The 22,936-nt window shown below is 34.4% G+C and overlaps 1 protein-coding gene, 1 long non-coding RNA gene and 1 pseudogene across 4 annotated transcripts in view; 2 read left to right on the top strand and 1 right to left on the bottom strand.

Annotated features, from left to right (window-relative positions):
• The window catches only part of LOC126754542 (protein singed wings 2), a 50,036-nt gene that overhangs the window by 12,925 nt on the left and 14,175 nt on the right, over positions 1-22,936 (top strand). The window contains exon 2 of one of the 3 annotated variants that reach the window (XM_050466620.1): positions 20,433-20,650. The exons of the other annotated variants lie outside the window; for them this stretch is intronic. The gene's annotated coding sequence lies outside the window, so the exon portion shown is untranslated. The remainder of the gene's footprint in view (positions 1-20,432; positions 20,651-22,936) is intronic. 3 annotated transcript variants of the gene reach the window in all.
• On the bottom strand, positions 4,704-5,356 carry LOC126754726 (uncharacterized). The gene is made up of 2 exons (XR_007666408.1): positions 5,269-5,356; positions 4,704-5,112 (listed from the first exon to the last, which is right to left on the bottom strand). It is a non-coding gene; the product is annotated as an uncharacterized LOC126754726 (long non-coding RNA).
• On the top strand, positions 14,757-14,957 carry LOC126757731 (small nucleolar RNA U3; annotated as a pseudogene).

The following is a 22,936-nucleotide window of genomic DNA, read 5'->3' as shown; positions in this document are numbered from 1 at the left end:
ATTTGCCTGTCAGCCCTTTCGGAAAAATTAATAACTTTTAACAAGTTAGTGAATAAACTATTTTTTCCGATAGAGAGCTTTACAAGCTAACAATGAATTGTAGTTTGACTACATTTCAAAATTTCCTTCCTTTAAAAAAACTACCCTAGTTTTTTCTATTCTAAACGAGCGATATTACACTGACGCTAGATGAACTTTGGTCCGCAACTGTCAACTCTCTAAAACAAGCAAATGGAACTTTCAAAACCTGGTCCAACAGTTGAACCCCTGATAAATTTCATGTACATATATCGAAGCCACAAAATTATTCAGATTTTTTCCTCGGTTACATTCCAAGGTAGCCGCTTATTTTCTAAGTGTGATCCAAATTAGCACTTAAGAGTCATAAGCTAGTTAGTCAAAAGCAATCATTAATTTTCTGAGTCAACATCCGCGAAAAGGTGAAACACATCTACTCTTTTTGAAGATAGAATACCATACATTCCGAAAAGATTTTGAAATTGAAACGCCACTCTGCTCAGATAGTCAACAGAATCTCAAAAAATTATTGTTTGCTGTTACGTACATTCATACATATTAACAAGTAAATACATATATGTATACTATTTTAAATCAATGAATGGTCCATTTCATGCTACTTGTATGTTAATTCGCATTTATGTACCTCAACAAAAAGAAAAACAACGAACACGTTTTTTAGAGAGCCTTTACTTGATAGCTGTATATTTATCTTTATTTATATCAATTTATCCTCCCGATCTGCACAAATTGTCCAATAAAAGCCAATGCATGTATTAATTGCATTTTCTTAATTTATTCATTTAACAATGAAAATAATTGGAAATTTAGCAAAATGGTTGTTGTTGTATATTTAAATGAAAATTAAAAGCTTATACCATAAATTACCTAAAAAGAGGTGTATTCGGTAAAGTTTACGCATTTATGTTCATTCGTTTAAATTAGTTTTAATTGATGTATATTTTTAAAATGAAGAACTTGTTTTTTAGAGGTCAAATATATATGACTTAACAATAAATACATATTAATATATTAATAAATGTTTAAGGTTTACAAAGTGCGTTCTAAAATAAACAGGACTTAAAAAAAAACAGAACAAATGGTTTTTTCGGCAAAATCAATTTATTTTATTTAAAATAGTCTCCTTGGTCCAAAAGCATGTCGAACGAGTCTTTTAGCTCGTTGGTCGGTGTGGCCACCAGTATGCCGGTGCAAGCCTTTTGAGTGGCCTCTACGTCTGCATAAAGCTTTCCTTTCATGGGCAAATGCATTTTTCCGAAAAGGAAGAAGTCGCATGGTGCCATATCAAGTGAATACGGGGAGTGGTTAATGGTTAAAATGTGATTTTTGGTCAAATAACACTGTGGAACATTTTTGGGATTATTGTCCAGGGGAAGAGAAATTCCAAGTCAGGGTGATGGTACTAGGTCAGTATAATAAAACCCTCAAAGGGTTTGGCTTTCGTATGTGTCAGTTTTTTTTATGACCTTTTAAATTTTTTCCTTATCTTGATGTTTTTTCGCTTAGTTGTAACATTTTGGCAAAAACGTAGTTTAACATAACTCGCGAACCACTATTATCAATTTTTCCAATCCATTAGACGGTTGTAGCAGCTTTTACACACTATATTTGGTACCCAATTTTCGTTCACTATAACATAAGAAAAAATTTAAAAGGTCATAAAAAAACTAACACATACGAACACCAAGCCCTTTGAGGGTTTTACTATACTGACCTAGTACCATCACCCTGACTTGGAATTTCTCACCCCCCAGACAATAATCCCAAAAATGTTCCACAGTGTAATCGGTCACAAGCGTCGCTCGATGAGAGCAATTTTTGGTCGTCAGTCAATTTGAGCGGAACAAACCGTGCACACACCTTTCGTAAGCCCAAATGTTCAGTCAAAATGAGATAAATCGATGTTTGGGAGATGTTCAATTTCCATGAATTTCAATTATGATTTCGGCTGATCTTTGATGAATTCACGCACAGTTTCGAAGGAATTTCCGGTGATCACGGATTTTGATTGGCCCACCTGTTGATCGTCATTTATGTTCTCATGGCCACTTTGAAACTGTTGAAACTACTCGTGCACTCTGCTACGGGATGGGTAATCATCGTCATAAACTTGTTTCAACAATTGAAATTTTTCGGTAAAAGTTGTATCAATTTAAAACAAAATTTTATGTTGGCTCTTTGTTCGAAACTCATATTCGCATCGATAACACAAACATACTGACACTTAAAACGCAATAACTTCATTTCTAATCAATGAAATGTCATGAAATTCTCACTGAAAAATCGATAAAGATAGCAGGTTCTAACGCACCAGTCGACATATAGATGGCGCCACCAGGGGGCATTAGATTCAAAAAGACCTGTTTACTTTGGAACGCATGTACATATAACTATTATATTTTATTATCCACAGATAATAACAGTTTCGTAAACTTATTCCTCTGACAGAATGCAGAGATAAAGAGATGACCAACTCTCCTGTCACTATAAATATGAGAACCGCTCACCTACCAAACTTTGACAGTTGACTGGTTTGGGTAGGTTTTGACGTGTTGCAATTGGAATGACTGGAACGGCCAGATTACATTTATCCAAAAATATATGTGAACGGAGGGATTTGTTGCCGCCGTTCAAGATCACTAATAAAAAATGTAAACCAATGAAAATCAAAGAAAATGCAAAATTTAAATACATATATTTCATGAAACGTTTTACAATTCGATGCATAGTCGAATTAATTTTCAATCACAAATGATTCAAAACATTCATTAATTGAGAACTAACAGGCTTAACTCACCTTATTAAGTATTGAAAGATCAAAAGTCAGTTGTTTTAATATTTACTTCATATCGGAATTGTACAGTTTTGTGAACAAAAAACACCTTTTGTGTGGTGGGAAATTCTAATCACTGTTAGGAAAAATTTATATAAGTTATACATGTATCTAAAAACAATTTTATTTAATAAGAAAACAAAAAGAAATTTTAAAACTTCACAATACCATATTGTGAAAATCAAATTTACGAACTTTTCCCTTTCGCCGCGCCCGTCTCAACACCGCACCGCTTAACAACTCTCCGCAGCGTTGGCGCACGGAACCAATGTATATGTGATAAAACTGTTAATGGCGATAACACCAGTTGTAAAAATTAATTTCAGTTACAATTGGGAAATCTTTTCTCAAGTTGTGGGCTTTTATACGTACATATGCAACGCAGTTTTATATATCTACACATATAAAAAAGAAATGATACTTGTGACCAAAATATATATTTTCTTTAAACATTTGCAGTTCCATTTAATGAAAATGCTTATATAAATATATGATTATTGATATTTTTCGGTTTGATTATTTTACCAAAATATTCAAAGAACTAAGGTTTTTTTCTATAATACGCGCCTTAGAGAGGGAACACCTATTTTCAAAAAAAATAAAAAATCATCAAGTAAAAATATATTTGCACCATATGGCATTATTAATTGAGAGTGGCTAAGCACACAAATAGAATACAAACGGTAATAGATGTGTGATGAGCGCTCATTTGTGCATATGTGTTTGAAGAAACAGTGGTTCATAAACCGAAGTTATTATAATTTAAATGTGTAGAAATGTTATCAGCGATTGAAAACAGTGTCCAAAATTTAAAAGGAAGCTCTGGTAGCATACAATGTCTGCTATGTAAAAAACATGTTCAGATGAAGAAATACAATATTCAGAGGCATAATGAAGCACAACACAAAGAATATGATCGGTATACAGGAGATTTTATTAAATAATTAATTTTGGAAGAAGCTGGAACTTTAACCAAAGAACATCCTCCGAAATATTTATTATACTCTTTATTATTTGTCTTACATTTTATAAATTTATAAACTTAAAAGTGTTAGACAATTTTATAATTGTTACCCACAGTGCAACTACCCATATATACGCCAGTGATCTGCAGTGAATGAGTTAAACACAACATTGAGCCACTTGCGAAAAATTGAGTATGAAGCAAGCAAATTATTCACGGAATGAGTATAAGTGTGAATACTGCTCACTTACAATTATGAGAGAGAGAGTTTTGGCTTGTGAGCTGCTTAGCTTGTATGAAGCATAAGTATATTCACAAGTGTTTGCTTATGAGCTCACAATACTTATGAATCTTTGCTTAGGATTCTCTGACATTCATGAATACAAAACACTTGTGAATATACGAAGAAGCTCAGTTGTGCGCAAGCCACTTGCAAGCCTTTTGAGCCGTAACGCTATGAACCAAAGGCTAGAAAATCCATTACGAAATTAGTAAGAGTTACTATTATATTATTGTATAACAACAAGGATTTTGTAACTGGTTCTAATAATGACTAGATATAATGAAATAAAAAAACTGGATTTTCATATTTTGTGTTAATTTTCTCTATTATTAAAAAAAATCACATATACATACATACTTACATTATTATGTTATCACTTATAATATTACATTTTATTTTATAAAATGATAATTCAGTTCCTTTCAATGAAATTAAAATTAAAAATAAAAATCACGTCAGTTTAATGGTATAAAAATTACATGAATTATTACCAAAAAACTAAATAACAAACTTCAGTTAATTTCGGTAAAAAATAAAAATAATAAGCATGAAATTTACTTCAAGATTTATGTACATACATAAGATTCAACTCCAAAGATACAAGTATATATTATAAGTATAGCTTCTAAATATATATTAAGATTGAGGTATTGCACAAAATTACTTCTCAATATCATTGTATATTTTTGTTTTTTAAGTTTCTAAGGTCTTATTGCCATATTAGTTAGTCTTAAATATTGAATTCAGGAATATTATTTTATCTACGGTTTTGGGTGCAAGTCGATTTCTTTTATCAGTTATTAAATTGCCTGCCAAGGAAAATACACGTTCAGACGCCGCACTACTTGCAGGTATAGTTAATATTTTAAGTGCAAGTTTTGATATGCTTGGAAAGTTAGCTTTATGTTGCTTCCACCATTGAATTGCGTCAAAGTCGTTATCAAATTGTATTCTTTCTGTAAAATATCGATCTATCTCATCTTCGATACGTTCCTGCGCGCCCATGTTTGAAATATTTGGAAAAAAAGAAGTTCAGGTCATTTGCAGGTGAAGACGTATTTGATGTTGAAGTAATTGGTGAAGATGGAATTTGTGATAAGAAACAAAGAAGTTTCAGTTTTGTAGTTTTTACGAAGTCAATAGACTCACCCGTTCCTTTTAAAACCCCTCCGCGTAGGTATAAACTTCAGGGACTCATCTACCTAAGCTCTTCATTTTCTAAAATGTAAGATAAAGCTTTGCATTTAGGCTTAAGAAATAATTGAATAAAAGGATAAGAAACAAAGAAGTTTCAGTTTTGTAGTTTTTACGAAGTCAATAGACTCACTCGTTCCTTTTAAAACCCCTCCGCGTAGGTATAAACTTCAGGGACTCATCTACCTATGCTCTCCAATTTCTAGAATGTAAGATAAAGCTTAAGAAAATAATTCAATAAAAGGATAATAAACAAAGAAGTTTCAGTTTTGACGTCACTACAATCGCGCGTTTCGTTCCTTTTAAAACCCCTCCGCGTAGGTATAAACTTCAGGGACTCATCTACCTAAGCTCTCCACTTTCTAAAATGTAAGATAAAGCTTTTCATTTAGGCTTAAGAAATAATTGAAAAAAAAAGATAAGAAACAAAGAAGTTTTAGTTTTGTAGTTTTTACGAAGTCACTAGAATCACGGGTTTCGTTTCTTTTAAAACCCCTCCGCGTAGGTATAAACTTCAGGGACTCATCTACCTAAGCTCTCCACTTTCTAAAATGTAAGATAAAGCTTAAGAAAATAATTGAATAAAAGGATAAGAAATAAAGAAGTTTCAGTTTTGTAGTCATTACAATCACGCGTTTCGTTCCTTTTAAAACCCACCCGCGTAGGTATAAAATATATTTTGAATAGGCACGGAATTCGTGAATATATTCATGAATAAACAATGATTCACTTATTAGTGAATGTATTCATGAGCCTTTCAACTCATCTAATAGTATGCAACGAATAGCTCAGACAATTGTATACAGAGAAGCAAGCCAAGCCAAGTGTGAGCGCTAAGTGATTGTGAGACATATTCACACTCATTATTACAGAAGCAAGCCATGTGATTGTGAGAAGATAATATTTTTAGTGAGAGCAAGTGTGAGTGAATATTGGGGGTGATTCATGAATATGAGAGTGTATTCATAAGCCAAGTATTCCCTGCAGATCACTGATATACGCGCACTCTCATTTGTAAACAAGGAGTGGTAAAATATGTTGCTCTCAATTCCCTTTCATGTTTACCCGCGATGATCCCTTCATCTAGCCTTCAAAATGTGCACGCGTGCCCGAACGGTGCAAAATGCCACTGAGGGCTAATATGCCCACCTCTGGTCTAAGGCAACGGTGCCATCTCTGAAGGAAATGTTCAGATCAGATCGCTATAGCGTTTAGCTGTCATACAAACTGAACAAACGGAATCAAGTGCTTCTATTGAAAGATTTTTCATTTCATGAGGTATCTTCACAAATTTGGCACGGGTTATTATCCAAGGCAATTTACAATGTCCAAATTTAATATGCTTTCCGTTAACTGATTCCAAAATGATTTTGAAATTTATTACTAAAGTTGATTCTTTCAAATTACCTTAGGAATATGAACATTTGTCAAGAATACCTTAGAGCGAATGTGCCATTCACAGAACACCATCAAGGATTCGTTTTTCGTTATACACGTTTGTTTGTAGGCATGTATGTATGTATTATTTCGATTTAATTGTATAGTCTCCCCACTTCTTTCCTCATAAAGACACAAATATATGTACATATGTATATTGAAAATATAGGAAAATTTGGGTATCTATGACGAAACATATAAAACTTTTACTTTGCATAAACTCCGGAGAACTGAACAATTATCCCAATGTCTCTCTCTCTTTGTCTGATTAAAATCTTTTAACTAGAGGGAATGTGTGTGCCCTAAGGTGCACATAATAAATCGAGCTTTGTATTTGACATACAGAAAATATAGGAATTGCAAGCAAATTCCCTTTAACACATACATATATCTCACAACAAGACCTCCGGTCGAAGAAATATAAGTATACGGTTACCGAGAAAAATACTTAGTAAGTAATCACAACATTTATGAGTAACTGAAGACCCTCGAAGGAAAATGTATCTAAATTTCGTTCGATGCACAGCTTTTGATAGCGTTTTTACACAGGCCGCCAAGCGACCAACTGTTCAAACTATTTCTTGAGCATCGAGCGCATTGTCCCCATTTGCGCAGCACACGAATTTACGCTCGGATCGACGTAAACCCGTTTTCTCAATTTTGTAGCAAGTCCAAGGAATTTTATAATATTTATTGGACGGTAAAGAGCGAAGATAAAGCAATATTTTTCCTATTTATGGTTTCAGATAAAGCCATTTAAAGGGTAACTACACCTAACTAACTACAAATTTTGGCTAATATTTATCACCACCCGTTTTCTCAATTCTGTTACAAGTCCAATGCATTTTATAAAATTTATTACATGGTAAAGAGCGGAGATAAAGCAATATTTTTTCTATTTATGGTTTCAGATAAAGTAGTCCTCACCAACTACAAATTTTGGCTAATATTTATCACAAACCATTTTCATACGAAGGTTTCAGTGTTTAATTTTATTATCGCAATACAAATTAGCATACCCGCTACTGTTAGTATAACAGTAAATATTTTCTAAAAATAAATTGCTTCAATTATTTATACTGACTACACAAAAAAAAAAAAATTTACAGAACATAAGTTACAAACAGGTATGCGAACATACATTGTGACAAAAAAAACCCGGAATTTGTGAATAAATCGCAAAATATTTTATTATTCATCAATATTTATTTTGTCGCTTTCAAAATTACTCCCACCAGATATAATACACTTATACCAACGATTTTTCAACGATCGACTGAAACGGGTTCCACGGAGCGGTAATTTATTTTTGTGAACAAGAAAAAAACTCGGTCACAATTGTACTCTTTAAAAAGAATCAGCTTTATCAGGACGAGTCGAGCAAGAAAGCGTTTCATACTCAAAATATCCTCCAAATCATTCGAACGGACTGAGAGATGTAGAGCTCTCTTGCCATTTCTCTAACACTTGCCTGACGATTTTCAAGCACCATATCCTTCACTTTTTAAATTTTCATCAGTTGATGAACTGGAAGGTTGTCCAGAACGAGGCATGTCTTCAACGATATCTCGACCGTCTTGGAAGACTTTGTCCCACTCGTAGGCTTGTGTTTTTGATAAAACTGAACACCATAAGCCTTTACCAACATTCGCAATAATTCCGCATATGGAATTTGGTTAGAAGTACAATATTTTACACAAATTCTATGTGCAATATTTTTATCCATTGTAAAAATTGCAACGCACTACTGAGGTGTACTGACTCAAGCAGCTGCTGAAAAGAAACTGGTTGACAGATCGCGTTAATATTTGGCCTAGTAAGTGAGGACAAAATATAACAAAATACTTTTTTTTTGGAAATATCGTTTACCCGGGGAATATAATTACAATTTCCGGGAGCTTTTTTTGTACCAATGTATTATATATACATATGTATGCGTACATACATATAACTAATAATAATAATAGCTCCAGTATAAAATATACATATATTTATAAATCAAACATTTGCTTTATGGCGCACACTTAACTGCAGAAAGAAGAGAAAAAGAATAAAATAAAATGATAACAAAAACGATTTTATAACATATTCATTTGAAAAATATTAAACCAAAAAGGAGTTGAGTAATCAAGTGGCGAGCAAACATCAGTGTTGGGTATTTTTGCGCACTAGACTTTAAGTCAACTTGCACCAATTATGTTTATAAGAATTGCTTACTACGTATTAAAATCTTATCTGAACAATGTTTGCATACGAATATATACCCACACAATCTTAAATTTTAATTTAAGATTTCTTAAGAAATTTTATTTACCGTAAGATACTCACTTTAATGCTAGCAGATCACCGTGAAATACTCCCACCTGTTGAGGTAAAATGCGGTTATGAGACTAGTAAGGAGGAGCTAGGTGGCGGAGAAACCAAACATTTTATACTCTAAAAAACGAAAATTTTGCGTAAGAATTCAACATATTTCATTTGAAGAAGTTGTGAATGGGTTACATTCATACGTATTTGCTAATATATTAACTTATAGTATAGGTCATAGATTCGCTTAGTTTCATTTCTGCATTTTGCTTCGCGTTTGAAATATTTATATCGACATCAACCTAATGTTAAAGGTTAATGTTAAAGTGAGATATATGCGATATACATTACGATTGTAAACACAAAGAGTCTACACTTTTCTATATAATATAATAAGGTATTTTAGGAAAAATTCAACCATGCAATTTTATAAAGATAACTCCCACATTGCCCGATATATTCGCCATGAAGTCGGTTAGAATAATGACAACGATTGTATGTGATGCGGGGTTGGGGTCTGTTTCTTCCATTTTCGCTTTCCCACTATAATCTATGTATATAATATTTAACCTTTACTTTATTTTGTATGCATAGATATCTTAAGTATTTACCGATAAAAGCCAACAAGTAGTTGCAAATATGGTATATGGAGACATGGATATGGTAATATGGAGGTGTTGACCAGATTTCATCAATATATGGCGGATATATTGTATATGTATTTGAATTTCATTAGGATAGCTCACAGATTAATCTATACATATAGTATAAAGTCAACCAAAAGTTTAAAAATCATTATATAATGCTTCGAGTCAATTTGACTGATATTTTTTTTTTGTAAAAAACTTAGCTTGTAATAAGTACATTGAACCATACAGTGCGGGACATGCACACGAGATAAAGAGATGACCAACTCTCCTGTCACTGGAAATGTGAGAACCGCTCACCTACCGAACTTTGACAGTTGACTGGTTTGGGTAGGTTTTGACGTGTTGCAATTGGAATGACTGGAACGGCCGCATTACATTAATCCAAAAATATATGTGAACGGAGGGATTTGTTGCCGCCGTTCAAGATCGCTAATAAAAAATTTAAACCAATGAAAATCAAAGAAAATCCAGAATTTAAATATATTTCATGAAACGTTTTACAATTCGATGCATAGTCGAATTAATTTTCAATCACAAATGATTAAAAACATTCATTAATTGAGAACTAACAGACTTAATTCACCTTATTAAGTATTGAAAGATCAAAAGTCAGTTGTTTTAATATATCATAAAATCTTAAAAAAGGATTTAAGTAGTTTCACCATATATTAAAAGTCCAATATATAATAATTTGCAATCGTAATAAATGTTGGGTGTTTTAATTTAAATATCCAAAAGATCTTATTTTGTTCGATGGAAAATGTCATAAAAAACGCTAATTTTGAAGCGCTCTCACACTGGAATAAGTTGGACATCCTTTTATTCCTGGTGTGGGTGTGATACCAGGAATTTAACTAGTCTGGTCATCATGATAATTTTCATATATACTTATGTATATAGAATTATGACCTCAGATGGCAGGCAGAAAACTATGAATACGCTAGGGAGTATAATTTAAGCCTCATAGTTTTATTTTGTAAACCAGGTGTACCGGTATCGGTTTAAGGTTCGGTCTTAAAACAAGCGGATCCCTATAAAAATGTGAAGAAAACTTTATACTACTCGCCTAGCGAAGTTTTGTGCTGGGTTTGGAACCCGCCAGGTAGAAACCACTCCCAATAAAAAAGAAACGACAGCCTCGGATGAAAATTCCCACTTTTGATGACGACTACAGCCAACCTAAACAGGACTGTGATTTAAGGAATGGGAAGGTGCCGCTGCCCATCTGGTTTAACCCGTGATTTTCTCCGTTTAGGATTCTTAAAATAAATCCATTTTTCATCGCCAGTAACAATTCGACGCAAAATTGGTTTTCTTTCGTGTCTTTGAAGAAAATTTCATAACAGTTTTTTCGGTTTTCCATTTTCCACAGTTTTGGATTTTCGCCATAGCTTTCAAACGATCTGAAACTGTTTGTTGTGTAAAATTTAACATGGCTATCTTTTGATTTTGACCCAACGTATTATCTTCATCCAATATTGTTCCCAGTTTGTCGTCTTCAAACGTTTTTGGTGGTCTTCCACGTTCTTCATTTCTCACATCAAAATATTTACCTCTAAACCGTTGAAACCACCTTTTGGAAATACTTTCCGCAAAGTCATCACTTTTTGGTACGAAATTTGACATTTTCAACGCAATGAAAAAATATGATTTTGTTTGTTCAACGTATTATCTTCATCCAATATTGTTCGCAGTTTGTCGTCTTCTAACGTTTTTGGTGGTCTTCCACGTTCTTCATTTCTCACATCAAAATATTTACCTCTAAACCGTTGAAACCACCTTTTGGAAATACTTTCCGCAAAGTCATCACTTTTTGGTACGAAATTTGACATTTTCAACGCAATGAAAAAATATGATTTTGTTTGTTCAATGACGGTAAGGTTATGTTTGTTTATGTTTTGGTAAACATGTGTTGGATGCCTAAGTCAGTATAAGCTTACAATTTCTTTCCCGATTTAATCGTTTATTGACGATCTTAATGAGGTTTCAAAAGCATTATCGGTGGAAAATATGTATAAAAACCGCTCTACTTCTAAAACCTCACCAAACTTTAACTCTCTGAAGCCACCAGATGTAACTTTCTATTGTAGTCCTTCTCAGTGGCGGATCCACGGGGTTTTAGGTGTTAAAACACCCCCTAAACTCAGAGAAAAATATATGTTTGTTGATATGGGTTTGGAATGAGGTTATTGATCAAAAAAATCGCATCAAATTATAAGCAATTATAATAAGTTACAAGATTTTTTTTTCACAGATCGATGCACAGAGTGCGCTGACAACGAAGCGCGCTGATTAAATTTGAATTTGAAATATTAAGGGAGAACTATTGTGGTATAAATACATATCTTGCTTCGTTCTACTTAAATCTCCCTACAATTGCTGTTATCAGTGGTTGGCAGCGTTATTTGATTTTTTTTCAGCAAAAGGATTTGCACATGTTTTTGTGTGCTGAAAATGATTCACAAGCGTAAAACTAGAACGAGTAAGGAAGGGCTAAGTTCGGGTGTCACCGAACATTTTATACTCTCGCATGATAAAGTGATAATCGAGATACTGTTATTAGCAACTTTTTTGCGAGAGTATAAAAATGATGCCCTCTGAATTACATGAAAATGTCTGAGAGATTTACCGATATTTTCGGTGAAAAATTAGGTTATGTTAGGTTAGGCACTGAGTTCTTCGTGTTCGATATCAGGGACCTTGAAAAGTTATAGTCCGATCACGACAATTTTTCCACAAGGGTTACCTCAGCTCAAATACCATATTTGTGTAAAGTTTTATTTCGCTATCATCATTGGTTCCTAATGTATATATTATACAGAGAAGTTATCAGATGGAATTCAAAATAGCGTTATATTGGAAGAAGGCGTGGTTGTGAACCGATTTCACCCATATTTCGTACATGTTATCAGGGTGTTAAGAAAATATTATATACCGAATTTCATTCAAATCGGTAGAGTAGTTCCCGAGATATGGTTTTTGATCCATAAGTGGGCGACGCCACGCCCATTTTCAATTTTTAAAAAAAGCCTGGGTGCAGCTTTCTTCTGCCATTTCTTTTGTAAAATTTAGTGTTTCTGACGTGTTTTGTTAGTCGGTTAAGGCACTTTTAGTGATTTTCAACATAACCTTTGTATGGGAGGTGGGCGTCGTTATTATCCGATTTCTTCCATTTTTAAACTGTATATGGAAATGCCTGAATGAAACGACTCTGTAAAGTTTGGTTGACATAGCTATAGTAAATTCCGAGATATGTATAAAAAACTTAGTAGGGGGCTGGGCCACGCCCATTTTTCCAAAAAAATTACGTCCAAATATGCCCCTTCCTAATGCGATCCTTCGTGCCAAATTTCACTTTAATATCTTTATTTATGGTTTAGTTATGACACTTTATAGGTTTTCGGTTTCCGCCATTTTGTGGGCGTGGAAGTTGGCCGATTTTGCCCATCTTCGAACCTAACCTTCTTATGGAGCCGAGGAATACGTGTACCAAGTTTCATCATGATATCTCAATTTTTACTCAAGTTACAGCTTGCACGGACGGACAGACAGACATCCGGATTTCAACTCTACTCGTCACCCTGATCACTTTGGTATACATAACTCTATATCTGACTCTTTTAGTTTTAGGACTTACAAACAACCGTTATGTGAATAAAACTATAATACTCTCTTTGGCAACTTTGTTGCGAGAGTATAAAAAGGCAAATTTGATCGACTCTTAACGCTACTCTGCCGCATCAAATAAGCCTCTCGGACTTTATTTTCTGTTAAACGATATTTTTTACAAGTGTAGGAGGATGTTTTGCTCTTTGCGATTATTCAGTTCCAATTTTGTAAATTAATTATTTTTTGTGTCTTTGCAAATAGCAATTATGTTGCCGAGGGTCAATTGTGCAAATAATGCGCAGTATGTAATTACTATAAATTAGCACTTTACAGTGTCAGTAAACATCTTGTAAGAAAATCATGGTTTCCCTTATAAGTATGTGCTTTAAATGAAGAAGTTATTTTTTGCAGTTAATTCGCATCGAATTAAAGTTGTATTTGTAAGTAACGTTTCATCTTTCATAACCTTCCATATTTTAGTCAAGTTGCTAAAAATATTAGATAAAAGTAAAGTAAATGAACACTCTGACTGTTTGTGGCGAGAGTTTTCATTTACTTTAATACGACAAGGCCAGCGGATATACCAACATAGTAATAAAATAACAATAGTTTAACGACGTTTGAAATAATATTACGAAAGAAGCTTGGTTGCAAAAATATGTTCTTTTTTAGTAATATATCATGCGCATTTTTATGCACCCATGCGCACTATGTATAACCTGCCCCTACACACCATTTTGCGTAGTACATAGTCAACTTTGCAAGCTCCTCATTATCACGTGCTTAATTATTTGTCAAGTTGCATAATTAACTCATTCTTTTCAACAGTATAATATGATTTTTCGCAATTGAACTATTCTTATACCCATTTTTGTGCACCAGACAAAACGTGTCCTATAATAACTGAATTATCGCGAGGGAACTGCTATATTAAAAATACGTTGAGTAATACAACTTTTCGTTTGTTTGTTTTGTTTTTAATAATTTTCCATTGAAAATATTTCACAAATTTATTTAATTTTCATTGTTTTACATTTTTTATAAGTGGTCTTGAACAATGAAGCAAGTCTCTCAGTTTACATATTTTTGAAGTTATACTTCTTATACGAGTTCGGAAAAGGTTGCGATAGATTCAGGTTGCGCAACCTTGCTCAATATGAATCTAATGCAACCTTGTCTGCGAAGATGTTCGAGCAGCAAGCGAAGCGGTGACAATCGACGATCGTTTGTTCGTTTCTTATGCTGTTGTTGTTTTTGTAGAACAATGATTCAATTTTTGGTTAGTGACATATTCACATGTGTGCGCATATGTATGTTTGTATGCTTGTGCATTATTGAAGTTATGCTTCTTTTTCTTTCGTTTGTCTTTCATTTCTGCGAATTCTCAACTATTTTGCGTATCTTTTGGTTGAAATACTCCGCGTTGACCGTTGAAAAATTAAGGCTATATTTACAGGATCATTTCCGTAGTTAGCCTTCATTTACATTTTTTGAAAATCGACCCGCGATGACGAGGTATATCGTTTTATCTGACAGCGTGAGGTTTAAGAGTTCATTTCTAATTTTGTCTTGTGGCATATTAGAAATGATGTTTCTTCGAAAATCGTTCGCTTACAACGGATAAAACGACTTCTGAGTGGTGATTTTAATGAATAAATTCCTTTTGGTTGAAATGCTCTGCGTTGGCCGTTGAAAAGTTAAGACTATACTTCTCAGGATCATTCATTTCTTCAAAGAAATATGCATATTTGCATTATTTCGTTGTCATTTCCATATTCGTAGCAATAGAATTTCTATGGCATAAGTAAAGTAATGGCCGCCGATTGTCACCCCTTGCCGCTGTAGCAGCTTCCCCTACAAACATGCGTAAATATGTATGTATGTATACGTATGATCGTGAATACATATCGACGCAGATTTTTGCGAGAAGCACCAGAAAATTGTGCAATTTATGATTCTTGGCTTTTGCCATGGTCGCAAAAAGACGACTTGTTGGCAAAGGCATGCTCGGGGAGATGTTACGGCCTCTGCGCCTGCGTTCATGAATGAAATCGTTTTTGTTGCAAAAATTTACTACACTTGTTCTTCGCCAATTTGGCTGCCATATTGACTTGTGAAGATCAATTTTTTGTTGGTGACATATTCATATGTGTATGCATATGTATGTTTGTATGCTTGTGCATTATTTGTTCGGCAATGTATGCAAATATATGTGCATATAAGTATAAGAGCACGAAAGAAAGCAGAGCGGGAAAAGGAGAAATTGGAAATGATAGCTGGCAGTCAAACGAGGAAGAGGAAAACAGCTCCGGAATATCAGAGAGCGTGTAAAAAAGATTCAACGTTTGCTGTTCCATCAATCTCTGCGGGAGCATCTATAACTACTGATGTATCAACGGTCGTCAATTCACCGATAACTGCTGGGTCTTCAACGCGTGTTGATGGATTAATGACGGCTGGACCTCCGATCAATGTTGAAAAAATAAATGACAGTGATAATACGCATAACACAGCGGATTCCAGGTTATGTGATAGTAAGTTTCTCTTGAATATTTCAATTGTCCGTAATAGATGCACCTTGTGCATTAAACTTGCGCCTTGAAACTAATATCAATTGGATTGGCAAAAATTTTAATGTTTTGATTTTGAATTGATTTTACAGCGGAAAAATACAGTGTAGCCCGTGTTTCAAGAGGAGGAAAAACAGTATAATATTATCGTGAATACCGAGCACGAAAGAAAGCAGAGCGGGAAAAGGAGAAATTGGAAATGATAGCTGGCAGTCAAACGAGGAAGATGAAAACAGCTGCGAAATATCAGAGAGCGTGTAAAAAAGATTCAACGTTTGCTGTTCCATCAATCTCTGCGGGAGCATCTATAACTACTGATGAATCAACGATCGTCAATTCGCCGATAACTGCTGGGCCTTCAACGCGTGTTGATGGATTACAAAAGAGAGATGATTACGCTGCATATTCTCTTCCGCAATGAAGAGACAGAACTACTTTTCTAGTCAAAGTTCCTTCATTTAGACTTTGCTTTATTCTTCATTTTAAGTGCATAATAAATTTATAAAATGTGAATTTAAGTTTTCTAGTTTTCTTTCATACAAAATGATATGCATTTCTTGGAATATCACTAAGAAGTATAACTTCATCCACGCGTAGGGACTCCACGCACCTTTTTTTTTTGGTAAGATTTCAATTGGAAACGAACGATGGCCAGTCGCAAATGATATTTTAGTAGAAACAGCGAACACCGCAAAACCGCAGCCCGAATCAGCTGATACGACCTTTCTTATGAGAACGCATTGTAAGTGATTAGCCAACACAGCTTCTACCTCCCGCTTTACCGTACGTTACCGTAGAGTTTCCCACGATTTGAATTTTGCCCGTAGAAACGATTCAGCTGATTGCTCTCTCACAACGCAGGGCTGCCAGTCTCGATATACTGTAATAATAATAAAAATTGTAAATTTGAAATTTTCTTAAACTAACTCAAAATCAGAGTCGAACGCTATTATTTATAAATATATAAAGTATTTTTAATAGTTTGATTTCAGTTTTGATATTTTATATTATGAAAAATTGTAATTGAAAAGTTAGTTGTGTTCAAAACTATATATGCGTATTGAGCAATAGCAACATTGTTCTAATGAAAAGGAAAGAGAACGGCTGATTTCAACGTTGCCACTACGGGCTCAACTTTTGACAAATTTTTTTCACTACGGGCGGTAACTAAGTTATTTATATACATTATAGGGTCTCCAACATTTCCTTAAACTAAAAAGTGAAAAATAATTCTTAATATAAACTAAATAAATATGTGCTGAAATTTACACGAAGGCTATTCCACGAAGATCACCTTTGTGGTGGTAGTATTAACCGAAATTTTGTCTGATTCACACTTTTGATGACTTTTTGTTTTGTTAGATTTTGCTGTGATTCGAGTACATAACGAAATAGCGCTTCATTTTTATACTCTCGCAACATCTTGCTACAGAGTATAATAGTATCACTTACAATTAATCGAGATAGATATAGGGTTATATATATATATATAAGTGATCCGAATGACGAGACGAGTTGAAATCCGGATGACTGTTTCTCTGTCCGTCCGTCCGTCTGCAAAAAAAAATTCGAGTTCGTTGACGGGCGTAATCTGACCACTGTCACGACCACAAAACGCCACTAACTGAAAACCTATAAAGTCCCATAACTTAGCACTAATTTAAGATATAAAACTCTAATTTGACACCATTTGTGTGGGCATCTGTGGGCCAAAAATTTTGTTAAAGTGGGCGTGGCCTCGTCCTCTAATAAGTTTATGTATGTATATTAGGGTGTTTTTTTTTGAACTATTAATTTTTTTCAGTCCCGTCACGAAATTTCCTTGGAAATACCCTAAAAAACATTTCCTGAAAAATTTAGCCCTTAATATTAATATTAAGAACTGGACCAAGGCATGTAAAAATTTTCCATAGAAAATACACTACAATCCTGATTTTTTATCTTTGAATTCCTACAGATCAGAGGTATTTTATGGCATCGCTTTGACTTTAGACGCACATTTCTCAGAATTGTTTACTCTACAAAAGTGCCTAGTGCAACAAAGTCGAAACTCACACCGGCGAGGTAGTACGGGGCCCACTTTTTGGTGAAATCTCATATCTCGGGACCCGACCCACCAATTTCGACTCAGTTTAGTACGCCGTATTCTTTTCATATTTCTATAACACAGTATGAAACGAGGCGAAATCTGGTTACAACTACGCCTACTTCCCATATTGCACAATTTTAAATTCCATTTCCTAGATTCTTTCACTTCCTATCAAGAAATAATAAATATAATGGTTTAAAATTTTGCAGAAATAATTTCTTTAAAGTGTGCCACCTTATGATCAAAAATTGTTATAATTCAACCAAAACTCTTCCAGACCCTAGGTACTGAATACGTGAACCCCAGTACCTAAGTGTAACTGACTTTTGACCGTAAATATCATTAAATGTGTGAGATAAACAATTCAAATTCACACAGAATCCTTTCCTGACAGTAATAATTCTGTATATCAAAAATAGCTTGAATCGGGTCAATACTTCCCTGAGCCCCCATGTACCTAATATAAAGATTTTCGAACTTCCAGTTGACTTTATGCCGGATATATCGGTCAATATTGGATGATGAGAGAAATATGAAAATGAAAGTACTTATTTTAGAAATTCAAAAGATAATACAGAACATAATTTGCCCATAACAGTATATCATTGTGTGTAAAACAGATACAATATACATATACTTTACTCCATATGATTGGTGATTGTATGTGAGGTATGTTAATGAAACCCAATGACCATTATTTAGTATGTGGCATGATAATAGTTAATGAAGCGATACTACCCCAACTCCCATATGCTACATATTTATAATGATTTTCTAACAAAACTTATGCCGAATATGTCGGTCAGTGTATAAGCTATTATATTTCGTGTTTTGTCAATAGATGTCGTATATCTCCAGTGCTACCAATTACATTGTGTTATACCATATTAGTTTAGGTGAAAGGTGAGATTTTAAGCTTCACTTACCTAAAAAAATTGGATTCGGGGAAGTTGAAAAAAAGTTACAGGTGTTCAAAAATGAGTGAAAATCATGAAGAAATTCGCTATATTTTGAAATTTTTACGGAGACGATGCTGTATCAGTTCGTGTAGCACAACAATGGTTCGCTCGCTTCCGTTCTGGATATTTCGAAATTTCTATTTAGACTGATGAAAGCTTTACAATGGTGGAATAATGTCTCTAGCGGAAAAATGGCAAGAAGTGGTCGGCCAAAATGGTATGTACATACATATTTTTTTTTTATTTATCAGTAGAAATATAAAAAAAAAAAAAAATTGAAGTTAGATTAAAAATACGAAAAGACTTTTTGCCTTGTTCCGATCCTCTGGTTGACACCTTAAGGTATTTCCTTAAAATATTCCTGTAATGATATTTTACTTGAAATATTCGACTCCATTTCTTGCTTTGCCAATAATGTATCTTAAAACTCGGAATAAATATGACCGATCTTTTGGGTTATAAGGACCTTAAGATCGATAATCAATTGCTTTTTAGGTATCTACCAAAACAAGTTTAACAGCTTGGGACCAATGAGTGTCAGCGGTATTCAATATTCTATTCTATCATTATAAAACCGTGTGCACCATAGACCCAACAACATCGGCGCGAACGATACGGTGCGTTAAATGTGGGCAGATCACAAATACAATCATATGTTTGCAAATGCAGATGATCAAGCAGTATCGTGAGAGAAATATGAAAATGGATGTACTAATTTCGGAAATTCAAAAGATAATTGTTTTGTGGAATAAAAGTCATTGACGTTACAAAGCCAGGTGAAGTACCTAAAACGAAAAGCTAGTGAAGTTTAATTTCATTTACTTGCAATTGGGGATACAGATTATGGAATTCGACAAAACTTAATCTGTCTTTATACATAAGTATATCACACACGTTTTTATTATCTTACGTTCCGTTTTGCGATTTCTAAATATTTTTAAACTTATGGGGTCCGTAGGGTAATCGGGCCGTTTTTTTTTGTTGACATTTTTTTCATAGAAATTTTTATTCACATATCATGAGGTATATCGATTTCTCATGTTTGGATCATCTGAAACAAAAAAACCCAAATTATTCTTAAAAAGTACGTAAAACATTAGAATATCATCATAGTAAATAAAAACTGTATTTGACAGTTAAAAACAAGTGCCCCGATCGTCACCAAACTTTACAGCATTACTCGGTAGGTCAATCTAAAGATTTCCTGAAAGTTTCATTGCAATTGGTCCAGCCTTTTCGGAGCCTACCCGGAACACACAGACATACATTCTTTTTTTATATATACATATATAGATGATAGATGATGAAATTCTATTGTCTTATAACCCAAGTTTGTGTTGACACATGCGTTGTGGATATATATGTCAATATGAAACCTGTTTAAGTACAATGGAGTATACTGAAGTATATGAAAGTAAATAATTAAGGATTTTTAGGAATTGCAGATAAGTTGTAGCGCCGCAAGTGTATCCGCTTACTGATGCGTTTTCAATTCCAGGTAATTCCAGGAATTCGCTTACTTCAACGAGAAAAATGCAGAAGCTAAAGCTGCGCAACCACCGCACACTACTCTCACCGCTTTCTTCGAGCTGTGTTAAACCGACGATTTCGCCAAGACTTTATTGTACCCTGAAGTTCACAAATATTACACATGGAACACGTCTCAAAAGAAGTTTAGGAGAAGAAAGAATGACGCAATTGTTCCAGAATATCCTGGTGTGTATTCTGCTCATGCTCTGGGGCGTGTTTATACTGTTCATCCGAATAATGCTAAATTTTATTATTTAAGATTGTTATTGCATACAATTAAAGGCCCAACTTCATTTACCGCGTTAAAAACTATCGCTGAGAATGAATGCGAGACTTATTGGGAAGCGTGTTTCAGATTAGGTCTACTTGAAAGTGATCAGCATTGGAATACAACATTCACTGAAGCATAACTTACGAATTATCCGAAACAAATTCGAACTTTGTTTGCAATCATTTTAACAACATGCGCGCCGTCGAATCCAAAGAGCTATGGAAAACGCATCGTGAAAGTCTCAGTGAAGATATTCTTATCGCGTGTAACTGATCCTAACCAAGAGTACTCTGAAAATATTTTCAACTAAGCTTTACTGTGCAGCAGTTACAACATTATATAGATACTCATGTAAAACTACTGATGCCGGACCAAAAAAATGCTTATGACAAGATCATGCAGCGTGTAACAAACGAGATAGGCGGAATATTTTTTCTTGATGCACAAGGGGAGACAGGCAAAAAATTTGATACTGGCGTCCATTCGAATGCAGAAATGGATTGCACTCGAAGTGGAATCATCCGGGATTGCATCAACGCTCTTGGATGGTGGACGCACTGCACATTCAGCACTCAAACTTCCTTTAAACTTAAACCTAACAGAAACACCAACTTGCCATATTGCCAAAAATTCTGGTATGGATAAAGTCCTCAAAACGTGTATAATTATGATTTGGGATGAATGTACAATGGCCCATAAAAAATCACTGAAAGCGCTTGATAAGACCCTGTGCGATTTTAGAGGAAATGATCAACCAATGGGATGGGCTCCTATTCTTCTTGCTGGTGACTTTCGTCAAACTTTGCCGGTTATTCCGCGTTCAACTCCCGCAGATGAGCCAAACGCTTGCCTGAAATCTTCATATCTTTGGAGGAGAGTCGAGAAAATCACGCTATCAACGAACATGCGTGTTTATTTACAGCAAGACTCATCTGCTCAAACATTTTCGCAACAACTTTTGGACATAGGGAACACGGCCCGGTTACAATTGATTCTGCGACAAATGAGATTTCTTTTCCACAGGATTTTTGTCAAGTGCAACCAAATATTCAAGCTGTTGTCGCCAAATTTAATAATTAATTACAAAAATTCGATTTGGCTTTATGAACGCACAATTTTAGCACTAAAGAATGACGACGTTAACAAACTCAATGATCAAATTCAATTGAAACTTCCCGGTGAAGAAATCAATTATAAGTCAATCGACACAATAATGGACGAATAACAAGCTGTCAATTATCCAGTTGAATTTTTAAACTCATTGGAGCCATCTGGAATGCCGCCATACACACTAAAATTGAAAATTGCATCACCCATAATGCCCATTCGCAATTTAAACGCACCTAAGTTATGCAAGGGAACCAGATTAACAATTAAAAAATTGTCGCCGAATTTAGTCGACGCCACAATCATCGGTGGTAAATTCAAAGGCGAAGACGTACCGATTCCACGAAATCCGATGATTTCCAACGATTTACCGTTCGAGTTTAAGCGGCTACAATTTCCTGTGCGTCTTGCTTTTGCAATAACTATCAACAAAGCACAAGGTCAATTGTTATGTCAATCGCATGATAAAGTGATAATCGAGATTTCATTATCAGTCATTTACATATTTTTCAAATACCGTATTTGTGTAGAGTTTTATTCCGCTATCATCATTGGTCCCTAATGTATGTATATATTATACAGAGAAGGCATCAGATGGAATTCAAAATAGCGTTATATTGGAAGAAGGCGTGGTTGTGAACCGATTTCACCCATATTTCGTACATGTTATCAGGGTGTTAAGAAAATATTATATACCGAATTTCATTGAAATCGGTATAGTAGTTCCTGAGATATGGTTTTTGGTCCATAAGTGGGCGAGGCCACGCCCATTTTCAATTTTTAAAAAAAGCCTGGGTGCAGCTTCCTTCTGCCACTTCTTCCGTAAAATTTAGTGTTTCTGACGTTTTTTATGAGTCGGTTAACGCACTTTTAGTGATTTTCAACATAACCTTTGTATGGGACGTTGTGGGCGTGGTTATTATCCGAATTCTTCCATTTTTGAACTGTATATGGAAATGCCTGAAGAAAACGACTCTGTAGAGTTTGGTTGACATAGCTATAGTAGTTTCCGAGATATGTATAAAAAACTTAGTAGGGGGCGGGGCCACGCCCACTTTTCCAAAACAATTGCGTTCAAATATGCCCCTCTCTAA

This window comes from Bactrocera neohumeralis, chromosome 4 (assembly GCF_024586455.1).
Source record: "Bactrocera neohumeralis isolate Rockhampton chromosome 4, APGP_CSIRO_Bneo_wtdbg2-racon-allhic-juicebox.fasta_v2, whole genome shotgun sequence".
In the NCBI taxonomy this organism is placed as follows: Eukaryota; Metazoa; Arthropoda; class Insecta; order Diptera; family Tephritidae; genus Bactrocera; species Bactrocera neohumeralis.
The sequence above is the reverse complement of the archived record's forward strand: the minus strand, read 5'-3'. Positions and strand labels throughout refer to the sequence as shown.